Source organism: Procambarus clarkii, chromosome 41 (assembly GCF_040958095.1).
Source record: "Procambarus clarkii isolate CNS0578487 chromosome 41, FALCON_Pclarkii_2.0, whole genome shotgun sequence".
In the NCBI taxonomy this organism is placed as follows: domain Eukaryota; kingdom Metazoa; phylum Arthropoda; class Malacostraca; order Decapoda; family Cambaridae; genus Procambarus; species Procambarus clarkii.
Window position 1 is genome coordinate 23,691,855 of NC_091190.1, and position 24,503 is coordinate 23,716,357.

The window sequence follows — 24,503 nt, forward strand, 5'->3', positions numbered from 1 at the left end:
TGTTATTGTTATACACAACCTCCTGGTGCTTCGGAGCTCATTAACTGTTTAATAATTGTAAACAAAGCCGCCAAAGATTGAGAAAAGATGTACAGGTGCATAAGTGCTTGCGTAACTGCTTCGTGAATCTGACCCCAGCTCACCAGGGCCAGAATTCATCAATCAGTTACACAAGTAGTTACGAACCTGTACATCCTTGCTCAGTCTTTGGTGGCTGTGTTTAAATTGGTTAAACAGTTTACCAGCATCGAAACTGTCCAGTCAAATGTTGTTATTGTTATGAACAACCGCTTAGTGCTCACTCTCCCCCCCCCTTCCCCCTCCCCTTCCCCCTCCCCTTCCCCCTCCCCTTCCCCCTCCCCTTCCCCAGATAGTGGCCCCTGTTGTAGTGTTCCTTATTGCACAGTAAAATAACATACTGGAGTGAACGATATGGATAAAAATGCAGAATAGAACCAGTGAAGAGCAGAGGTGCCATAGGCACAATCCGAGAACACTGTATAAACATCAAAGGTCCACGGTTGTTCAACACCCTCCCAGCAAGCATTAGAAATATTGCCGGAACAACCGTGGACATCTTCAAGAGGAAACTAGATTGTTTCCTCCAAGGAGTGCCGGACCAACCGGGCTGTGGTGGGTATGTGGGCCTGCGGGCCGCTCCAAGCAACAGCCTGGTGGACCAAACTCTCACAAGTCAAGCCTGGTTGATGCCTGGCCTCGGGTCGGGCTTGGGGAGTAGAAGAACTCCCGGAACCCCATCAAGCAGGTATCAACCAGGTAATCCCTCCTGTTAGTGGCCCCTGTTGTAGCCTCCCTCACCCCTCCTGTTAGTGGCCCCTGTTGTAGCCTCCCTCACCCCTCCTGTTAGTGGCTCCTGTTGTGGCGTCCCTCACCTCTCCTGTTAGTGGCCCCCTGTTGTGGCGTCCCTCACCCCTCCTGTTAGTGGCCCCTGTGTTGGATGTGTTTTACATAATGTGACGATATGTATATTTGCTCACACAATTTTCACGTTGTATATACCTGACCTCGCCTCTCCCTCGATAATAAATTATTTTACGAGATCCCCTTCACACAGTGTGCGTCGGGGGGGGGGGGGGACCTGCGCCCTGTTGCTATTCAGAGTGCGGTGAGCAATTTGTCTGTTTCAGCAGTGGGTGTTGGGTCGTCCTGGCCGGAATATCAGCAGTGAACGTCCCCACCCTTGCCGGCAACTAGTGGGGGGAACTGTTGCGTTGGAAAGCACCGTTAATTTTGTATTCCAACACTTTTATTTACATTTTGAGCAGTGTTTCTGACTGGCATGCGGGGAGGTGTAGTTGTGGAGGCTTTGGCTGCAGGTATCCCCCCCCCCCCCCCCGCCCCTCTCTCACCCCCTTCTCCCTGTTTGCTTGGTTGTCGTAATCATCCCTCGCTTTGTTAGTAGTTTCTTTACTGCACATCCTTTATGGAAGACTGTGATTGTAATTCCCTTGCAGAGTGTTTATATTGTGTATGTTGGAGCAAATAAACCAGGACTTTACAGAAATAAACTGGGAAGAACAGCTAGAAAATGCAAACCTGAACCAATGCCTGGAAAAAATAAGCTCAGTGGCACTAGAAATATGTTCAAACCGCATACCCCTAAGAATAAATCGAAAGAGATGCAGATTGGAACGGGAACGTCGTTCCCTATATAGGCGAAGAAAACGAATCGCGGAACAACTTGGGAGTCGCACCCTACCTCAAGAACGGCGAAGAAGGTTAGGTAGAGAAATAGAAACAATTGAACTCAAGCTACAAGAATCATACAGAACCCAGGAGAGGCAAAGAGAGTGTTACGGCTCTACTGGGACGCAACCGGGTTCTTCTCTGATGGTAGTAGAGTTTGGGAATCCGGCCCCAAGTTAGTAGAGGCTTTCAAGGGGTGTGTTCAGTAATGCAAGTCAAAGCTATCAAGGAAGGTACACTGAAGACAAGTATTCTAATATATATATATATATATATATATATATATATATATATATATATATATATATATATATATATATATATATATATTCCCACCACCGTAATTTAAAGTCATAAAAGGGAATTATTACTACACAATGTACAATGAGGTCTCCCTCTCTGAAGACGCTCAACACTCGGCGATGCTTCTAGGTAGCCCTGGTCTCGGCTTCTGTGGCTCACGCTGAATCCACGATAACTCTACGACGAATCTACCCTGGCCACAGGCCAGCCAAATCACAGTCCCACTGGGTGCTTCGTTGTGGAGGCCTTCAACCACAATCCAGCCTGTAGCTGGCAGGTACCGATCAGCTCCGCTGTGTAGGCCACTCCACGACTGATACTTAAGGTTGCGTGCCCTAGCCAGGAGCCTCGTGTGACTGTATGAGCTGGTCACTCTCCTCATACAGCACCCCAGTGGGTGGTCTCTTCCACCAGCCAGCCCCGGATAAGGCGATTCCCGACACTGACATGCCTCAGGCAGGCTATTATGCTCTCAACAGAGTTCGTCCGGGGGTGGCTCACAGCTTCTTCAAAGCAGACTCGTGAAGAGACCTTGGCTGCCTTGGGTAGACTGATCCATCGTCCAACACAGCAGTCCCAGGTCGACTCTGCAAGCAGACACGTCATCAGTACTGGGGATACTACCTGGGGCCACTAGGAAACATCACTTACTAGCTTAGACACAAACGTCCACCTCTTCACTCCATAGATGGCGTTGCTGTCTAAGCGCCACCTCACCAGAGGTCAGCAGCGGCTACGTCACGAACTGACTAGGACAGGAATCCAACACTTATTGCTGGCCTATCCTGTCACCACTAGATGGCGTCGTCCATTTGGAGAGGGTTTCGGGAGCGGACTCACAGATGGCGTTGTCGTCACTGCTCCGTGCTCCGACGCTGGACTCGGGTCCGTAACAGAGAGCAAAAGGCCATCAGTGAAATAGAGAGAAATCCGAAATATTTTTTCTCCTATGCAAAATCAAGATACAAAAACACATCTAGTATCAGGCCCCTGCAAAAGGGAGATGGAACTTTCACCGATGACAACAAAGAATGAGAGTTACTGAGGAAGCAGTACGACTCTGTTTTCAGCGAGCCACTAAACGCACTAAAAATTGATAACACAAATGAATTTTTCATGGATATGATACCAACATCAAATCATATATCAGACGTCACCCTATCCCCACTGGATTTTGAAGAAGCCATAAACAGTATGCCCATGCACTCTGCACCAGGCCCAGATTCTTGGAACTCCATATTCATCCAGAACTGTAAAAATCCACTATCGCAGACCCTTCACGATCTTTGGAGATAAAGCCTAGATACTGGCGTTATCCCTGACATACTAAAAACAGCAGAGATAGCACCACTCCATAAAGGAGGAAATAAGGCAGAGACAAAAAATTACAGACCGATAGCACTAACATCGCACATCATAAAAATTTTTGAGAGTGCTAAGAAGATCACTACATACATGGAATCACAGCATCTCTTTAACCCCGGACAATATGGTTTCAGAACAGGGCGCTCTTGCCTGTCGCAGTTGCTGGACCACTATGATACGGCATTAGATGCTATGGAAGACAAACAAAACGCTGATGTAATTTACACAGATTTCGCAAAAGCTTTTGATAAATGTGACCATGGTGTTATTGCACATAAAATGCGTTCAAAAGGAATTACCGGAAAAATAGGCAGATGGATCTACAATTTCCTGACTAACAGAACCCAGTGTGTAATAGTCAACAAAATAAAATCCAGCCCATCAAGCGTGAAGAGCTCAGTCCCCCAGGGTACTGTGCTTGCTCCAGTACTTTTTCTCATCCTCATATCGGACATAGATAAGAACACAACCTATAGCACTGTATCATCCTTTGCAGATGACACTAGGATCTTCATGAGAGTAGGCAACATAGAGGACACGGCAAACCTCCAATCAGATGTAAATCAGGTCTTTCTATGAGCTACAGAAAATAATATGGTGTTTAACGAAGATAAGTTCCAGTTCATGCGCTACGGAAAAAAATGAAAATATAAAAACGGAAACCACGTACAAAACTCAGGCAAATCATAACATAGAACGAAAAGGCAATGTAAAGGATCTGGGTGTACTCATATCGGAAGACCTTACCTTTAAAGAACACAATAAAGTAGCCGTCACAACTGCAAGAAAAATGCAGGTTGGATAACAAGAACCTTTCACACTAGAGATGCTATACCGATGATGATACTTTTCAAAACGCTTGTGCTCTCTAGAGTGGAGTACTGCTGCACAATGACAGCCCCTTTCAAAGCTGGAGAAATTGCTGACCTGGAGAGCGTGCAGAGATCCTTTACTGCCAGAATCCACTCAGTAAAACATCTAAATTACTGGGACCGACTAAAGAGCCTAAATATGTATTCTCTTGGGCGCAAGCGGGAGAGATACATAATAATTTACACGTGGAAAATAATTGAGGGGCTGGTCCCAAACCTGCACACAGAAATAACAGCACATGAGACCAGAAGACATGGCAGGATGTGCAGAATACCCCCGTTGAAGAGCAGAGGTGCAACAGGTACTCTGAGAGAGAACTCTATCAACATCAGAGGCCCGAGACTGTTCAACACGCTTCCACTACACATAAGGGGCATAACTGGCAAACCCCTCACAGTGTTCAAGAGAGAACTGGATAAACACCTCCAAAGGATGCCTGATCAACCAGGCTGTGACTCATACGTCAGGCTGCGAGCAGCCGCGTCCAACAACCTGGTTGACCAGTCCATCAACCAGGAGGCCTGGTCGACGACCGGGCCGCGGGGACGCTAAGCCCCGAAAGCACCTCAAGGTAAGGTGGAGTGATGGACTGTGTACGACTGTACTTATACGGTACCGTGCACTATGTCAGCTTTCCTGCACCGAAGCACACAGTACACGCTAGCAACTATGCAGGAGACTCAGGCATGCCAAACACGCGGCCATATGCAAGTACACCTGCGACCCGCACAAAGTATACTGTAATTTGGTCATTTAACGGCCAAAATTGCAGTTTTTATCATTTAAACTCTCACATTTTAATAGATTTCAAAAGCACAAAAGAAACACGAATGCAACTATATTTTCCTTCATGAAATCAACAAAAACCTCTCAGAGAACAAGGCTGACTGATTAACACTTGTCATTACACACAGACATCGTGATGCATCAAATGAACAAATCCATAAGGGCCGTGATGAGGATTCGAACCTAGGTCCGAGAACATCCCAGACGCTGCCTTAATCGACTGAGCTACGACATGGTAGCTCATGGAGTTGTATAAAACCTGGTTTGTGTCTCGGAGAGGCTGCAGGATCCAAGTAAGTTCAGTAGAACTTCTGGTTTCAACTCATTTTTTTTTCTTTTACCATGTCGTAGCTCAGTCGATTAAGGCATCGTCTGGGATGTTCTGGGACGTAGGTTCGAATTCTCGTCACGGCCCTTGTGGATTTGCAACACTTGTCATCTCTGATCAACGTGGGAACTGTCACAGACATTTCAGCCAGACGGCAAAAGTTGTCATTAAAAAGGTGTCAAGCCTCAGGACAAAACACTAACAATTATTAAATAGTCGTAAATAAATGTTCATTATGAACTGTTGTAATTTTTGTACAGTGTATTTGTTGCTGTTGCATAAAGTCAATATAGCCATTTAATTTTTGTTTTGTTATTTGTTAAACTACTTCATTACTTTACTTTCATGAATGTGGCTATATAGCCGCTAAATCTGTATGTACATTGTATGTCTCTGAGTTTAAGTAATACAAATATTCTGCAATAATTTTTATTAAACGACTTCAATTAGTTGTGTGTGTGTGGCCCTCATGACAACACAAATGTGGCCCATATGGCCCTCAGGGGGGTCCTCAGTTGTGGTGTGTGGCCCATATGGCCCTCAGGGGGGCCCTCAGTTGTGGTGTGTGGCCCTCATGACAACACATGTGGCTCATATGGCCCTGGGGAGACCTTCAGTCTCACATGCCTGATATATATATATTCCAAACCACATGTGTGAAAATGAAAGTGATGTTGTTTCGGTCCGTCCTGGACGTTATCAAGACAAAACTGAGGAACAGACGTTGGGTTATTTTTATCCATATTTGTGTGACTTGTTCTCTGTAGTCGTATATATTTACGCTCTGTCAGTCTGGCCCGTCCAGCTGCAGTAACACACCCATCCTCGGGTCTTGCCCTCTGTCAGGCTGTTCTTTATACTGTATATAACTATAGCAGCTCTCATCCTAAGTCAAAGAAGGTTGATGCTGTGAAAGTGTTGGTGGCAACACGGCTGCCGCCCACCCTCTCAACGCCGCGCTTCACGGCGATGCAGGAAATATTCCGCGAAGACTTGGGTTTGACTTTCAAATGCTTCAAATATTCGTCACTTGTTTTGTAGTGAAAAGAATGTTGGTTGCCTCGACAAGCAACACAAAGTGACAATTGAAGGCGCTGTGGATGGCATAAATATTACAATTCCAGGAAATCAAATTGGCAAATAAAACTATACGAGTTGCGGGTGAGGCAGAGGGCGGGGTGAGCAACCCGTCCTCTTAAAAAAAACGTCACTTTTCGCTCGTATGCGCACTATGGCCAAATTTGGACGTAATTTGAAATGAAATCGACTCATAAAAGTGACGTACTGTTCCGTTTTCTGTTTGAGTCGTCCGGCTTACTCGGCAAGCTTAGAAGAGACAACTTTCCATTAACGTTTTTCATAACGTTTTGAAACTTTATGAGAATTTCCTGCCCACCTAACCTATCAGAGGACCCTTAACTTACTGTTGTTGAAAAAAAAAATCCAAAATTTATTTTCAAATTTTTTTCATTTTCAAATTATGTCCATATTCGGCCATACGGCCAAAAGCGACGTTCTTTTTAAGAGGACAGGTTGCAACCAGACCTGGGACATATGACCAAAATTTGAAGTCTCCAAGGAAGATAATATCTGGTACTGGGTTTGCTAGGTTATCAATTATATAATCTATTTTGTGCATCTGCTCAGTGAATTCCTCAACTGTTGCATCTAGTGGTTTGTATATTAGAATAATAATTTGATTTATATTTTCTACCTTGATTCCAAGTGCCTCTACCACCTCATTGGTCGAGTTCAGGAGTTCTGTACATGACAGTTCCTCTTTAATATACAGACCCACTACTCTATATATATATTATAATCTGGTAACCAGATTTCATTATCCATGTGGTCTTTTGCGTGGATTTCTGTAAATACACCAAATATTGACTTGGATTCTTTTAGAAGGCCATTTATGAACTTTATTTCTTGATTTTGAGTTTAGGCCTTGTATGTTTTGTATGTTTTCAAATATAAATGATTTCCCATATTGCATGAGAACTTCTGGTGGGCTGTGGTAGTTCTCCCCCCCCCCTCCCCACCCAGGTCCCGGGTGTGTTGTTTTGCGCAGTTGTTCGTCCAGTGTTGGTAGTCTTGCGGGTGTTGTGTGGTGTAGTACCTGTGTGCTTGTTGATAATTTGTATTCCAGTCTTGTGGGTATCTCCCTTCCCCTCTGTAATCCTGCAGTGGTTCCATCTGACTGTTCCTCTCTCTTATATGTTCTACTCTGTTCCTGCCATTAAAAAAATTTCCAGTAGTATCATATTGATTTTCCCGTCTATAACGCTGTGTACCTCTCATGTGGAATTCCGGGCACTGAAGAGTAACTTTTTGTCACTAATTGAAAATTGACAGTTTAGGGTGGAAGTATCTGCACTCCGTTCCAAAACGGCACGTACCCCTCGCCAACATGTTCCTGCATTTTCAAGGATACAGAAAAGTGCATTTTGCACCTAATTTTCCATATTTGCATATTCCTTGTGCATAAAATTTGCATATATTCTCAGTTTATATTTTTGTCAAAATATTTATACCTGTGCTTGTCTTGGCTACCTCTTTACTGGAGCCATCTCCGTTTTTCGTCTTAATTCCTTCGTTTATACACGCTTTCCCACTGTTGCTCTCATTGTTTATATTACCTGACTCTGTAATATTGCTGTTGTTTTGTACCACAATACCCCCTCTTCCTCCACACTACTGCTGCGGTTCTTTAAACTACCTGTTCCTGAGTTTTGGTCGTTATCCAGTGTTGTTGTTTTCCAGTCCGCATATATCACTGGTAGCTCTTGTGTGAATGATAATCTGTGTGCCTCAGGTATGACATTCATCAGCTGGGTTATGTTTTCCAATATTAACCTGTCTGTCACAACTCTTCTCATTAATTTTGCGTCATCCGCGAACATTTTGCGTCACACAGTGTGTGTGTATTCACCTAGTTGTGTTTGGGGGGGGGGGTTGAACTTTGCTCTTTCGGCCCGCCTCTCAACTGTCAATCAATTGTTTACTGTTTTTTTTCACACCACACACACCCCAGGAAGCAGCCCGTGACAGCTGACTAACTCCCAGGTACCTATTTACTGCTAGGTAACAGGGGCATTCAGGGTGAAAGAAACTGCCCATTTGTTTCTGCCTGGTGCGGGAATTGAACCCGCGCCACAGAATTACGAGTCCTGCGCGCTATCCACCAGGCTATGTGTGTGTGTGCGTGCGTACGCATGCGTGTTTGAGTGTGCGTGTGTTAGAGATGTAGTAAATATGAACAACAAAATAAAGCAGGAGTCAGTACAGTAGACAACCGACGGGGAGAAAGTTGAGGTCAAAGAGCTAACACCTTGATCCTGAAGGCACAAATAATAAATAGTAAATACACACAATGTGACAATATCATGACTAGAAATAAATAACCCGAGCGACACATGTGTGGGTTGGAATACATATTTGATATGTATAAATTTGGATGGTCCCCATGATATAGATATTCCAACAGTAAACTCTAATAACACTAGGAGGGTTCGAACCTAGGCCACCAGGGTGACAGTCCAATACAAAGTCCACTCGGTCAAGGGCTGCCACCGTGGCGTCCTAGATATAAATGTGCATGTAGGTACATATCTTGAGGTTATCTTGAGATGATTTCGGGGCTTTTTAGTGTCCCCGCGGCCCGGTCCTCGACCAGGCCTCCACCCCCAGGAAGCAGCCCGTGACAGCTGACTAACACCCAGGTACCTATTTTACTGCTAGGTAACAGGGGTATAGGGTGAAAGAAACTCTGCCCATTGTTTCTCGCCGGCGCCTGGGATCGAACCCAGGACCACAGGATCACAAATCCAGTGTACTGTCCGCTCGGCCGACCGGCTCAACAGTATATGTTTACTATTAAACTTATATTTAATTGAATGGTGTTATCACACATTAATGTGTGTACATTACATGTGGGTAAGGTTAACGTCGCGTATAGGACTGGGTGCGAGGTTGTTGATCTTAACGAGCGTGAAATATGCTTGAGGGCCACGGCGCGAGGTCCTGCTAGCCCTACACTCCTCCCATTGTTTACTAATTGACACAATGGCAAAATATAATAGAGTGTCAGCCTGTGAGATAGGGACCCCTGTTATTAGGTTTGTGTTCCTTGATTGGGTTTGTGAACATCGCTCTTGGGGGGCGGGTGAGGCTAATGTTGGAAGTGGTCGTGGTGCTGCTAGTGGAGGAGGAGGCATGGGGCGGAAGAGGAGGAAGAGAACAAGAGAGAGGAGGACGACGGCGATGAGAATAGAGAAGTGAAGAGAAGTAGTAGTAATTATGAAAGTGTTGGTAGTGCTTATTGGTAACACTGTTGGGGAGTTCGTGTTGGAGGGAGGGAGTTCGTGTTGGAGGGAGGGAGTTCGTGTTGGAGGGAGGGAGTTCGTGTTGGAGGGAGGGAGTTCACTGTTTTTGGATGTTGAGGTAAGGGACAAGCGGTGGTGGTGGTGGCCAACATGTCCTCTTACAAAGAACGTCGCATTTCGCTCCTATACGTTACATAAGGCCAAAAATTGTCGTACTAGAAAATTGAAGCGGTTGGGGAGAGTGACGTACTGTCGACTTTTCTGTTTTGGGTCCTGTGGTAGGTTAGGAGAGGACACTTTACACTGACCATTTTCTTGACGTTGGGAACCTTAGGAGGCCGGGCTGGGTGTAGGGACGCCGCCCCCTGGGCCGTCGTGACCTCACCCGGAGAGACGCTTCAAAATGTTCTGAGAGGAGTCGTGTCAACGTCATTACTACTCTTAAAACAAACCCGGTGTACTTTATCCTAACTTAACAAACCCGGTGTACTTTATCCTAACTTAACAAACCCGGTGTACTTTATCCTAACTTAACAAACCCGGTGTACTTTATCCTAACTTAACAAACCCGGTGTACTTTATCCTAACTTAACGAAACTTTGTCTGTCTTTGTTTTGCCCGCTGTGCGAGGTGTGTGACGTCACTGTGACGTGTGCTGGCTGCTTCTGGGGATCAGTTTGGGTACAACAGCACGGAGCAGCAGGAGCCCGGCGCCACAACTGTGTTACTCTTCAGCCTAACGCTTACTCGCCTTGTGGCTACTTTGTGCAGACTCCGGGGATCAACGGCTCCCCCGGCCCGGTCTCCGACAAGGCCTCTTGGTCATCTGGCTAACCAAGGAGACCATATTCAAGAGCGAATTCATCTTACTATTGTAGTGAAAAGTAAGTGGAGAGATGTCAATTAAAGAGAGAACCTGGCAGATGAGTACAGCAATGGTCTGGTGACCCAGGCTGCTGTGAGTGACGTCACGCAGAGCAGCAGCAGCATTATTGCTCACTTGTGACAGTGAGAAATTTTTTGTGTACAAAAAAGTATGTTCTTATATTAGTCACCATTTGCAATTACTGGTGCTTGAATGAATGAATTACTCCCATTGGCATCGCAAGCAGAAACATACCCGTGGACAATTGTGACGTAGCAAGAGTAGAATGTTGGCAGTTGTTGTGCTGGTATTGTGTACACTTAAGAACCAGGCACCCGAGGGACCTGGTACCTGTGAGAACACCTAACCTAACTCCCGTCTTGGACAAGTGAGCGTTGTCTTCAAGATGCACTTAGACAAGTTCTTGCAAGAAGTGCAGGACCAACCGGGCTGTAGTTGATTTGTGGGCCCGAGGACCGCTCTCCAAGCAAGACGCCGGGGTCGGGGAGTGGAAGAACTCCGGAAACCCTCTTCAGATATGCTCCAGGTCTCATGTCTGTAAAATAGGACGAAGTTGTGATCCCAGCTTTATCTGACTGACACACACACACACACACGCGCGCGCGCGCGCGCGCGTACGTAGGGCCTCGTAGCCTGGTAGGGGGCCTCGTAGCCTGATGGATAGCGCGCAGGACTTGTAATTCTATGACGCGGGTTCGATTCCCGCACCAGGCAGAAACAAATGAGCAAAGTTTCTTTCACCCTGAATGCCCCTGTTACCTAGCAGTAAATAGGTACCCTGGAGTTAGTCGGCTGTCACGGGCTCCTTCCTGGTGTGTATGTGTGTGTGTGGTGTGGAAAAAAAAAGTAGTTAGTAAACAGTTGATTGACAGTTTAAAGGCGGGCCGAAAGAGCAAAGCTCAACTCCCGGAAACACAACTAGGTGAATACGTACATATTAGGGTCTGGTAGCTGAGTGGACAGCGCGCGGGTCACGTAATCCTGTGGCCCGGGTTCGATTCCAGGACTAGACGTAAACAAATGGGCAGTTTCTTTCACCCTTATGCCCCTGTTACCTAGCAGTATATAGGTACCTGGGGAGTTAGACAGCTGCTACGAGCTGCTTCTTGGGGATGTGTTCGCGGGTTAGAAATATGTAGTATACATAATAGAGGAAAATAAGGTTGCTTAGAAAGGCGGGTCCAAGAGCTAACGGCTCGATTCTGCAGGCACAAATAGTAAACACACACCACAACTAATCCCGGTCTCCGTGGCCTAAATAGGTTATATGTAAATAGAGTAATAACGGCTTGAGTGTCTCAATGTATCAAGTGACAAGACCGGGAAGAGTGGCAGTAAGGGCGAGGCTCCCGGGAGATCTGCCACAACCCTCGACCATCATAGTCTTGTACCAGCTGCTCCTCCTTCCCCCAAGGACTGCAGGTTAATGACCAATCAAGTGGCAAAACCTCAAGGGAAATTGATTCATTTTTAGAGCACGTCTGAGCACGAAGCAGAACCCCAGCAGTGAGAGGGTGGGGGGGGGGCAAGGGGTGTGGAAGGAGGGGGGGGACAAGGGGTGTGGAAGGAGGGGGAGGTTCCTACCTCATGATAACCGAGCCAGGGGGGCCCCGATGGGCTACTAATTGAGCCTTCAAGATGAAGCTGTACTTACCTAGTTTTTCTCACCTAGTTGTGTTTGCGGGGGTTGAGCTCTGGCTCTTTGTTCCCGCCTCTCACCTGTCAATCAACTGGTGTACAGATTCCTGAGCCGAAATTCCTGAACAGATTTGAAACTGTGTATAGAGTCTGCCTCCAACACATTATTGCTTAATGCATTCCATTTGTTAACTACTTTGACACTGAACAAATTATTTCTAATGTCCCTGTGGCTCATTTGAGTACTAAGTTTCCACCTGTGTCCCCTTGTTCGTGTTCCACCCGTGCTAAAGAGTTTGTCTTTGTCAACCCCTTCAATTCCTCTGAGAATTTTGTAGGTCTTACCCTTCTATTTTCCAGGGATGTGAGGTTCAGCTCCCCTAGCCTTTCCTCGTAGCTCATACCTCGCAGTTCCGGGACTAGTCTGGTGACATACTTCTAAATCTTCTCTGACTTTGTCTTGAGTTTAACTAGGTATGGACTCCAGGCTGGAGCTGCATACTCCAGGATTGGTCTTACATACCAATCATACAAAGTTCTGAACGATTCCTTTCACAAATTTCTAAACGCAGTTCTTGGGTTGGCTAGTGTAGGATATGCCGCTGATGATATCCTTTTGATGTGGGCCTCTGGGAACAGGTTCGGTGTGATATCAACCCCCAGATCTTTCTCTCTATTTGACTCTACCAGAATATCACCTCCCAGATGATACCTTTTGTTCAGCCATCTGCTCCCTTCGCCTAATTTAAAACTTTACACTTTCCTGAGTTAAACTTAAGTAGCCATTTTCTAGACCATTCCAGTTTGTCCAGGTCGTCCTATAGTCTTTGTTTATCTTCATCTGTCTTGATTCTTCTCAAAATTTTTGCATCATCAGCAAACACTGAGAGGAATGAGTCTATACCCTCTGGAAGGTCGCACAGGCTCTGCCTGTGTCGTTCAGTCATCGGCGGAGGCGGAAACAAATGGGCACAGTTCTTCACCCTGATGCTTCTTTTCACTTAGCAGTGAATAGGTACCTAGGAGTTAGACAGCTGCTACGGGCTGCTTCCTGGGGATGTGTAACTAAAAGGAGGCCTGGTCGAGGACCGGGCCGCGGGGACGCTAAGCCCCGAAATCATCTCAAGATAACACAACCAGACCATCATTAGAAATCTTACGCAGCAAGACAGAAGTAATTGAGAGATATTGTCACAGTAACAAGCATGTACCAGTCTTTACATCACCCTGGTGCAGTAATCGTTAATTAATCGTTATAATCGTTAATAAACCGTTAATTACAAATGATGGTACGTACACAGAGGACAACAAAGAGGTTAGTGAAATTCTAAGAAGCCAGTATGAGGCTATGTTTAGCACACCAATAAACAACATGAAAGTTGATGACCCAGACAGCTTCTTTATGAATGACATTCAAGCTGCAGATATAACAGATATTAACAAACTCGGAAGACTTTGAAAAAGAAATTGAGAATATGCCTATGCACTCAGCTCCTGGGCCTGACTCATGGAATTCAATATTCATAAAGAAATGTAAAGTACCAGTAGCGAGAGCACTCAGCGTAATATGGAGAAAGAGCCTGGATACAGGGGAGATACCGTAGCACTTAAATCTGCAGATATAGCTCCGTTGCACAAGGGAGGGAGTAAAGCCTTGGCAAAAAATTGTAGGCCAGTTGCATTAACATCACACATAATAAAAGTGTTTGAAAGAGTGATTAGGAATCAAATTTCTAGTTTTATGGAAAACAATGAATTGCAGAACCCAGGACAACATGGATTTAGAGCGGGAAGATCCTGTCTGTCACAGTTACTCAACCACTATGACAAAATCACAGAAGCCCTAGAAGAAAAGCAAAATGCAGATGTTGTATACACAGACTTTGCAAAGGCGTTCGACAAATGTGACCATGGGGTGATAGCCCACAAAATGAGGTCAATGGGAATAACTGGAAAAGTAGGACGCTGGATACTCAATTTCCTGTCGAACAGAACACAAAGAGTAACAGTCAATCAGATAAAATCGAGTCCAAGCGATGTTAAAAGCTCTGTACCTCAAGGTACAGTCCTTGTACCGCTACTGTTCCTTATTCTCATATCTGATATAGACAAAAATGCACGTCACAGCTTCGTGTCGTCCTTTGCAAATGACAAAAATCAGCATGAGAATTACCTCTGCTGAAGACATTGAAAAACTACAAGCAGATGTCAATAAAGTTTTCGATTGAGCAACAGAAAATAACATGATGTTTAACAGTGATAAATTTCAGGTACTCAGGTACGGCAAAAATGAGGATCTGAAACATAATACAGGGTACAAAACACAATCGAATCTTCCCATAGTAGAAAAACAGCATGTCAAGGATTTGGGAATAATGATGTCCGACGATCTAACGTTTAGGGAGCATAACCAAGCAAATATTGCGTCAGCCAGAAAAATGATCGGATGGATTACGAGAACTTTCAAATCCAGGGATCCCACCACAATGATTGTACTCTTCAAGTCACTTGTGTTGTTCCGTCTCGAGTACTGCTCAGTACTCACTTCCCCATTTAGAGCAGGAGAATTTGCTGAAATAGAGGGAATACAGAGAACATATACGGCACGCATACACGAGATAAAACACCTAAATTATTGGGATCGTCTCAAAGCTCTCCAAATGTACTCGCTAGAAAGGAGACGAGAGAGATACCAAATAATATACACATGGAAAATACTGGAGGGACAGGTCCCAAATCTACACAGTAAAATAACAACGTACTGGAGTGAACGATATTGAAGAAAATGCAAGATTGAACCAGTGAAGAGCAGAGGTGCCATAGGCACAATCAGAGAACACTGTATAAACATCAGAGGTCCGCGGTTGTTCAACGTCCTCCCAGCGACTTTAAGAAATATTACCGGAACAATCGTGGACATCTTCAAGAAAAAACTGGACTGTTTTCTAAGAGAAGTTCCGGATCAGCCGGGCTGTGGTGGGTATGTGGGCCTGCGGGCCGATCCAAGCAACAGCCTGGTGGACCAAACTCTCACAAGTCAAGCCTGGCCTCGGGCCGGGCTTGGGGAGTAGAAGAACTCCCAGAACCCCATCAAGCAGGGATGAAGCAGTAATCACTTGCCAGCTGGTGCCTGGGCTTGCCCCTCAGCACCACCAGGTGTGAAGCAGCTCACCACACTGCCTGGTCATGTATTGTTGTGTTGATCTCTTGTTCATCTCCCCCTTGGTCTCTGGGGAGGCCAAGTTGAACTTATTGAAGCGCGTTTGGCTCAGTATGGGTGTGCAGTTAGTTGTCTTAATTAACTTTGAAACTTTGCAGATATAAAGATATATCAGAATCAGGTATAAAGATAAATTATAACACCAACACAGTGCTAATTCAAGTTTAAACTTTAAACATAATATAAAACAATGAATAAAGATATAAAACACTATCGTCAATTGAGACGGTAATTACTATCCTTTTTTTAATAGTGCAACAAAACAGGGAAAAATTACCAATCATTGAATACAAAAAAAGACTTCAAAAGACATTAATAACAATACAGTTCAGTAAATAATGCGAGTAACTAGATTTACCAAAACTCTGGACAAACTCCAAACATGAAACACGCCTGAAGATACCAACGGGGAGAGGGAGCCGAAGAAAGTCAGATTAAAATAAGACTATACATCTGGATATTATGTGTGTGTGTGTATATATATATATATATATATATATATATATATATATATATATATATATATATATATATATATATATATATATATATATCACTAAGAACTCTTTGACCCGGCCAGGATTCGAACCCATGCCGTCCAGGATCACCCCTAAACGTACACAGTACCGTGACCACCGCACCAATGATCGTCTAATAGCACCAATACCAATAGCACCGCACCAATAGACGATCATTGGTGCGGTGGTCACGGTACTGTGTACGTTTAGGGGTGATCCTGGACGGCATGGGTTCGAATCCTGGCCGGGTCAAAGAGTTCTTAGTGATATATGGCTTGCGCGTTCATGCAGCTTTCTCACATATATATATATATAATATATGCGAACAAGCCTGAATTGTCCCCCAGGCTGCCTGAGGTAGCCTCGGCTACAACCATCTTGTGTCCGGTCGTGATGGTCGAGTGGTTCTGTACATCAGTTGCAGAGTGCTTCTGGCAATATGGGTTCGAGTCACTTCTGGTGTGAGAGTTTTCAGTTATATATATATATATATATATATATATATATATATATATATATATATATATATATATATATATATATATATATATATATATATATATATATATATTTTTTTTTACATTTTCAAAGACTTCACAAATACACAACTGATTAGAACTTGCGTTTCCCTGATTTTATATCTACATTTGAGTGAGGTGGGAAGGGTGATGTGGCATTACATTTGAGTGAGGTGGGAAGGATGATGTGGCATTAGAGGATATTAATAGGGTATTAAAAGTATCAACACAAGACAGAACACGAAACAATGGATATTGAATAGAAGTGTTTGTAGAAAGCCTATTGGTCCATATTTCTTGATATTTCTTGATATTGGAGCGGAGTCTTGAGGTGGGTAGAATATAGTTGTGCAATAATTGGCTGTTGATTGCTGGTGTTGACTTCTTGATGTGTAGTGCCTCGCAAACGTCAAGCCGCCTGCTATCGCTGTATCTATCGATGATTTCTGTGTTGTTTACTAGGATTTCTCTGGCGATGGTTTGGTTATGGGAAGAGATTATATGTTCCTTAATGGAGCCCTGTTGTTTATGCATCGTTAAACGCCTAGAAAGAGATGTTGTTGTCTTGCCTATATACTGGGTTTTTTGGAGCTTACAGTCCCCAAGTGGGCATTTGAAGGCATAGACGACGTTAGTCTCTTTTAAAGCGTTCTGTTTCGTGTCTGGAGAGTTTCTCATGAGTAGGCTGGCCGTTTTTCTGGTTTTATAGTAAATCGTCAGTTGTATCCTCTGATTTTTGTCTGTAGGGGTAACGTTTCTATTAACAATATCTTTCAGGACCCTTTCCTCTGTTTTATGAGCTGTGGAAAAGAAGTTCCTGTAAAATAGTCTAATAGGGGGTATAGGTGTTGTGTTAGTTGTCTCTTCGGAGGTTGCATGGCTTTTCACTTTCCTTCTTATGATGTCTTCGATGAAACCATTGGAGAAACCGTTATTGACTAGAACCTGCCTTACCCTACAGAGTTCTTCGTCGACTTGCTTCCATTCTGAGCTGTGGCTGAGAGCACGGTCGACGTATGCGTTAACAACACTCCTCTTGTACCTGTCAGGGCAGTCGCTGTTGGCATTTAGGCACATTCCTATGTTTGTTTCCTTTGTGTAGACTGCAGTGTGGAAACCTCCGCCCTTTTCCATGACTGTTACATCTAGAAAAGGCAGCTTCCCATCCTTTTCCGTCTCGTAAGTGAAACGCAGCACGGAACTCTGCTCAAATGCCTCCTTCAGCTCCTGCAGATGTCTGACATCAGGTACCTGTGTAAAAATGTCGTCAACATACCTGCAGTATATGGCCGGTTTCAAGTTCATGTCGACTAAGACTTTTTGCTCGATGGTACCCATGTAGAAGTTTGCAAACAGGACACCTAGGGGAGAACCCATAGCGACCCCATCTACTTGCTTATACATGTGCCCATCCGGGCTCAAGAAGGGTGCCTCTTTAGTACAAGCTTGGAGTAGTTTCCTCAGAATACTTTCTGGCATGTCAAGAGGAGCACAGGCTGGATCACGATACACTCTGTCGGCTATCATTCCGATTGTCTCGTCCACAGGTACGTTGGTAAACAGCGATTCTACGTCCAACGAGGCTCTTATCCCTGTGGCCCGTGCGCCCCGCAGTAAGTCCACAAATTCCTTTGGAGACTTCAGGCTGAAGGCGCAAGGAACATAAGGAGTCAGCAGGCCGTTGAGTCGCTTCGCCAATCTGTACGTGGCGAAGTATATATATATACTGTACGTATATATATATATATATATATATATATATATATATATATATATATATATATATATATATATATATATATATAAACACAAGGAGAAGGAAGAAGCTCTTTAGTATACAGTTACGTTAACCTAAGCTCACAGGAAATTTCCACACAGGAAACTGCAGTTATTTGTGTGTGTGTGTAATCGGTCTTGAAGGTAATGGTATGAAGAAATGGATGAAAGGTTTGTTTCGAGGGTAAACCAGTTCTGAAAGATCAACCTGTGTTCTATTAACAGTATCGTCAAGTTCGTGATGTAACTACTAATACGGGGCTCGAGATTGGTGTTTGTTAGATCGAAGCCAGATGGCTATAGCAGAATGTTCGATGCTGTTTAAATGTCCTTTATTAAAGAATATCTGCAATTGGGGCATATCTTTTAGAATAAGTTAACATATTTCGAATATATTGATCAGGCGGTCACTAATTTCATTGAGGCATTGGCTGCTGATTGCATTGGTAAGTTAACACACCGTCGTGTGAACACACAATAATAGAGAGGAATGTGATACTGTGCGTCCTTGTCCGTCACGATCCACAAGGTTATTAATGTTTGGGTGGCAGGAATGTGGCCTGGGACTATGGCGCGGCCGACGGCTGCGAAAGGCTCCCGCCAGCCAAGAAGAGTATCGACCCTGATGAATCACTATTGATTCCTCCACCTGAATTATTAACTAGGGGAAGTGACGCGATGTGTGTGTGTGTGTGTGTGTGTGTGTGTGTGTGTGTGTGTGTGTGTGTGTGTGTGTGTGTGTTTGTGTGTGTGTGTGTGTGTGATTGCGGGGGAAGATTTAGGATAAAATAATAGTGTGAGTGAGTGTAGGGTCCCGCGGGAGGTGGGAGTCGCTGGCTGTCTTGACATGTGTTGGCCTGACTCGTCCTCCGGGACCCTCGGTGTTCGGCGGCTGATCCTCGCCGTCTAGCAGCAGATGCTGCCCGAGTGGTGACCCGTATGAGGCGGCACCAGCATGAGGGCTGTGCTAAGGCTCACCTGGTGAGGGAAATACAGGTGGTGAGGAGCGGGTGTTGAACTGAATAGTAGTTCAGTATATATATACAATATATATATATATGTGAGAAAGCTGCATGAACGCGCAAGCCATATATCACTAAGAACTCTTTGACCCGGCCAGGATTCGAACCCATGCCGTCCAGGATCACCCCTAAACGTACACAGTACCGTGATCACCGCACCAATGATCGTCTATATATATACATCACTGCAAGACGATCATTGGTGCGGTGGTCACGGTACTGTGTACGTTTAGGGGTGATCCTGGACGGCATGGGTTCGAATCCTGGCCGGGTCAAAGAGTTCTTAGTGATATATATATATATATATATATATATATATATATATATATATATATATATATATATATATATATATATAATATATTGTGTGTGGCAATCCAGAGAGGAAATGCTCACTGCATCCATGGTTCCTGCCCGCCATCTGAGGAGCTGTTCAACTTGTGACAAGCAGCCTTGTACCCTGCATATAATCAATATTGTAACTTTTTTTGTGTGTAATGACATTTTCAAATAATGTTAGATTATATATATATATATATATATATATATATATATATATATATATATATATATATATATATATATATAATATTTTCCTAATATGACCAAACCACACATACACCTGAAGACGAAGAGGAGGAGGAGGGAACTAGGAGAATATATATATATATATATATATATATATATATATATATATATATATATATATATATATATATATATAAATATATATATATATATGTATATATATATATATATATATATATAAATATACATATATATATATATATAAAATATATATATATATGTATATATATATATATATATATATATAAATATATATATATATATGTATATATATATATATATATATATATATATATATATATATATATATATATATATATGTATATATATATATGTCGTACCTAATAGCCAGAACGCACTTCTCAGCCTACTATTCAAGGCCCGATTTGCCTAATAAGCCATGTTTTCATGAATTAATGTTTTTTCGTCTACCTAACCTACCTAACCTAACCTAACCTAGCTTTTTTTGGCTACCTAACCTAACCTTACCTATAAATATAGGTTAGGTTAGGTTAGGTAGGGTTGGTTAGGTTCGGGCACATATCTACGTTAATTTTAACTCCAATAAAAAAAAATTGACCTCATACATAGAGAAAAGGGTTGCTTTATCATTTCATAAGAAAAAAATTATAGTAAATATATTAATTCAGGAAAACTTGGCTTATTAGGCAAATCGGGCCTTGAATAGTAGGCTGAGAAGTGAGTTCTGGCTACTAGGTACGACATATATATATATATATATATATATATATATATATATATATATATATATATATAGGTGTGATAAAGTAAATTGGTGGTGACATGGAGAAGTAGGTGTGTATTAAACAGAACCTTGTATCCTCAGGGCTCCTGAACTACTCAAATAATATGGCAGATAAACTTGTAATAAAAATAAGGTAAACATAGTTATTGTTCTAAACCGCCAGATGCAACGGTTCAGTAATTCAAGGAGCAGATAAATAAAATAGCCACAATAATCTGGCAAACCCAGTACCAGATATTATCTTCCTTAAAGGCTTCAATCTATCCAGTATAAAATGGAAAAATAACAAACAATTTTATTCTCATAATTGACCTGTAAGTATTTCACAGGTCAGACAACTACTTAGTTTCTGTGATCAATTTTCAGCTCATTAAAGTCCAAACTAACATCATTACTTGTAATGAGGAAAAAAATAGTATGGCAGAGAGCAACCCGTTCTCGCACTTTCGTAAAGTCAATATTCACTTATTAAACACATGCATATGTGACATACTAAACATACTAGTTTGCCTTGAAAAGCTTCATAGAAAACACCGACCTTACCTAACCTTCTTAGTATGTTAAGATAAGCATCTTATTGCTTCGTAATTACAATTATTACTTAACCTATTATAGGTATATGCTTCGTAATTACAATTATTACTTAACCTATTATAGGTATAGGTTAAGTAATAATTGTAATTACGAATCAATAAGATGCTTATCTTAACATACTAAGAAGGTTAGGTAAGGTCGGTGTTTTCTATGAAGCTTTTCAAGGTAAACTAGTATGTTTAGTATGTCACATATGCACGTATTTAATAAGTCAATATTGACTGTAAGAAAGTGCGAGAACGGGTTGCAGAGAGGTTATTAAAAAAATTTAAGCATGATAAGTGGATTGACTGGGGAAAAAAATATATACCTTGCGAACATTCAGTGGGAAACAGTCTTAAGTACCAAAACCCTTACACAAGGAATAGAACAAGTGACTGCCGTAGTATACAAAGTCTGCTGGAAACATGGGCAGACTGCGGAAAGTCAGAAAGAGGACCAACTTGGAAAGCGCAGACGACTCCCCAGAAGAAAAAATAAATAACAAATGATTAGGCAGACACGACTATCCCAACAAAGAAAAAAATTATTTAAACGCGGATAGTGAGGAAATGGAGCAGAAACTGAAGCTGTCATTCCAGACTAAAGAATTGAAATTGGATTGAATCGTCTGTTATACAAGAGATAAGGAACACTCCAAAATATTTCTTCACGTGTGCAAAATCAAAATGGAAAACCTCCACCGGTATTGAAACATACAAGCGAAGGTTCGAACATAAGGATGAGAAAGGAATAAGTAAAATCCTAAAAGATCAGCGAGAGCCTATGTTTAGCACCCCGATAAACAACATGAAAGTGGAAGATCTAGACAACTTCTTTATGAATAACATCCAAACCTAACAATATAACCGATATCAGCTGGAATAGTGCAGATTACGTAAGGAAATTTAACATGCCCATGCACTCAGCTCGGGGTCCAGACACTTGGAGTTCAATATTTATAAAGAATTGTAGAGGGCCAGTAGCAGGAGCGCTCAGTATAGTGTGGGGGAAGAGCTTGGACACGGGGGAGATACCAGCAGCACTTAAGTCAGCAGATATAGTTCCACTACACGGACTTGGGAGCCAACCGTAGGCTATAAATTATAGACCAGTCGTACTAACATCACACACAATATACGTTTTTGAAACTGTAATTATGAGTCAGAGATCCAGTTCTATGGAGAAGGGTACCGTGTGGATGTTCCAGGGATCAACGGCCCCGCGGCCCGGTCTCCAACCAGCCCTCCCGGTTGTTAGTCTGGTCAACCAGGCTGTTGGACACGGCTGCTCGCAGACTGATGTAGTGAGTGGTGTAACAACCTGGTTGATCAGGTATTCTTTGGAGGTGTTTATCCAGTTCTCTCTTGAACACTGTGAGGGGTCGGCCAGTTATGCCCCTTATGTGTAGTGGAAGCGTGTTGAACAGTCTCGGGCCTCTGATGTTGATAGTTCTCTCTCAGAGTACCTGTTGCACCTCTGTTCTTCAACGGGGGTATTCTGCACATCCTGCCATGCCTCCTGGTCTCATGTGATGTTATTTCTGTGTTCAGATATGGAACCAGTCCGTCTAATATCTTCCACGTGTAGATTATTATGTATCTCTCGCCTGCGCTCTAGAAAATGCAGATTTTGAACTTTTAATCGGTCTCAATAATTAAGATAACTTATAGAGTGGATTCTAACGGTAAAGGATCTTTGCACGCTCTCCAGGTCAGCAATTTCTCTGGCTCAGAATGGCTGTTATAGTGCAACAATATTCCACCCTAGAGAGCACTAGTGTTTTAAAAAGTATCATCATTAGTATGGCTGCCCTTGTTTGGAAGGTCCTTGTTATCCAACCTGTCACTTTTCTTGTAGTCATGACAACTACTTTATTGTGTTCTGTAAAGATAAGGACTTCTGACATAATTACTCCTAGACCCGGAGTAATCATAGATTTTCGTTCTATAGTGTGAATTGATTCCGTTTTATATATGGTTACCGATTTTAAATTTCATTTTTTTCCATAGCACAGGAGCTGGAACTTATTTTAATTAAACATCTTATTATTATTTGTGAGACATTGAAGGGCTCTATTTACATCCGATTGGAGGTTTGGTATCACATAATATATACAATATATTGGTACCACATAATATATGCATGGAATATACAGAAAGGCCAGGACTCAAATTTTCACAGTAACATATCAACATAGTGGAGTGAACAATGTTGTAGAAAATGCTGAATATAGCCAGTGAAGAGTAAAAGTGCCATAGTTATATTCAGAGAACATTTTATGAACATAAGAGGCTGTTCCGTAGTCGGAACAAAAGTGGACTTGTTAAAACAAAATTTTGATTCCTGCATTAATTGGCATACTAATGAACAAATCCACAAAGGCCGTGATGAGGGTTCGAACCTACGTCCGAGAGGATCCCAGACGCGCCTTTAATCGACTGTGTAATCCAAGAAGCACAGTCGATTAAGGCGCGTCTGGGATCATCCCGGACGTAGGTTCGAACTCTCATCACGGCCCTTGTTGATTTCTAAATATAATGCATCACGCTATTGTGATTTTTGTGTGCCATTACTAACGAGGTCGTAGTGAATATTTGGGCCTGCGGACCGGTCCAAGCAACAGTCTGTTGGGTCAAGGAATCACAAATTAAACTTGGCCCCAAGCCGGGCTTGTTGAACTCCCAGAACCTACTCCATGTTAGCTGCAGGTGATATACGGGTGGCTGGCATGTGTTTGTTTGGGGGGGGGGGGTACAGGGGAAAGTGGGGGTGAGGAGGAGTGGGGAAGGAGGGGGTAAGTGAGGAAGGAGAGGATGGGGGATGAGTCGGGAAGGTGTTGGGAGGTTGAGGGAAGTAGTCGGCGAGATGGTTACCTTGGCTACCTTGGAGGGGGGGGGGAGGTCACTGAACCCTTGGCCGACTCTAGCCTGGTTGACGACGCAGACATCACAGACCGGCTGATCAAATACCGTCTCTCCGGAGCGCCATTAGGGATCTGATGGCAACTCTCCTTATATGAAGACTTAGCGGCTGCTGAATAGCCTTCGACCCTTTATGATGAGACGAATGTCTTGGTGTACTTATTACGAGGGTGTCAATGTTGGTGTTTGTTACCCTGTGTGGTGTATCTGATGTGTGGCCAGCAGTTACCACAGTGTGGTGTATCTGGTGTGTGGCCAGCAGTTACCACAGTGTGGTGTATCTGGTGTGTGGCCAGCAGTTACCACAGTGTGGTGTATCTGGTGTGTGGCCAACAGTTACCACAGTGTGGTGTATCTGGTGTGTGGCCAGCAGTTACCACAGTGTGGTGT